This window comes from Meleagris gallopavo, chromosome 7 (genome assembly GCF_000146605.3).
Source record: "Meleagris gallopavo isolate NT-WF06-2002-E0010 breed Aviagen turkey brand Nicholas breeding stock chromosome 7, Turkey_5.1, whole genome shotgun sequence".
Lineage (NCBI taxonomy): Eukaryota > Metazoa > Chordata > Aves > Galliformes > Phasianidae > Meleagris > Meleagris gallopavo.
Window position 1 is genome coordinate 23855954 of NC_015017.2, and position 1021 is coordinate 23856974.

Here is a 1021-nt window from a genome sequence, read left to right on the forward strand (position 1 = left end):
GAGGGAACTGCCGCTCGGCACGCGCTGTCCGGCCCCGGGCGCGCTATGGGGCGCGCAGGGCTCCTGGGCCGCCGCCCCGCGCTCCGTGTCCTATTGGCGAGCCGCGCTTCTTTGCGGCTTGGGAGAAGCGCGGCACCTCGGGATGCTTCCAAGCAGATGGCAGCGAAGCTGGTAGCTAACAAAAGTCAGCGTCTGCCTCTAACGGAGGTACCGGGGTGGGGAGCGGTGCGTGGCAGGTGATGCTCGCGGTTTACGTTCACCTGTCTGAGGCGTTCGGAGCTTCTGCTGCTGTTATGGGTGTCTGAGGCCAGCGGGAGCCTGGGCTGTGGGTGGAAACAGAGCGAGCAGACCCGGACACGCGGTTTGGAGGTGGCACTTCCATCCCTGGGTGTGATGGTGAGCACCTGATGGAGTCTACGCAGGAGCAAATTAGTAGGCTTGCAGAATACCTGATTTAAATGGCACTCCCCTTCCCTTCGGGGGTGCTATGCCTGTGTGTCTGTATGCAGAGTCCTGACTGCGACTTTCTGAGCCTTCCTTCCTTTCAGTATGATTTGATTTGATGTTATTTAGTCATCAATTTCAGTGTGTTAGTTCTTAACATTGGGGATTTTAATTTCTAGAGAGCTTTTTAATCATAAAACATCTTTGAACTTAGCTTGAAGAAATCTGAAAGCGGTGATGACATTCTGCATGCTTTTGGGCCCTTTCTAAGGGGAGCCCTGAGGGTACCTGGTGTTGTTTGGGCCCTGCATTAGCTCTGAAACAGAGTGCTACCTGTGCTGCTAGCTATGGGAGGCAGTCTGCCTGACTGTGTAGCTTGGTGAGATGTAATGAGATCATCAAACCATTTTCTTCCCCTGGATGAGTAGATTGGTGACTTCTGTAATTGTGCACAATCCACTCTCTTTCAAAAGAAAAGCCTTTCCTTCCTGCTCTAGCTATCCTTCTGTGGCATATTTGCTTTTTCCTAATTAAGCTGCCTCTTTTTTGGGTAGAGGAGATGCTACCATGGTGTGTT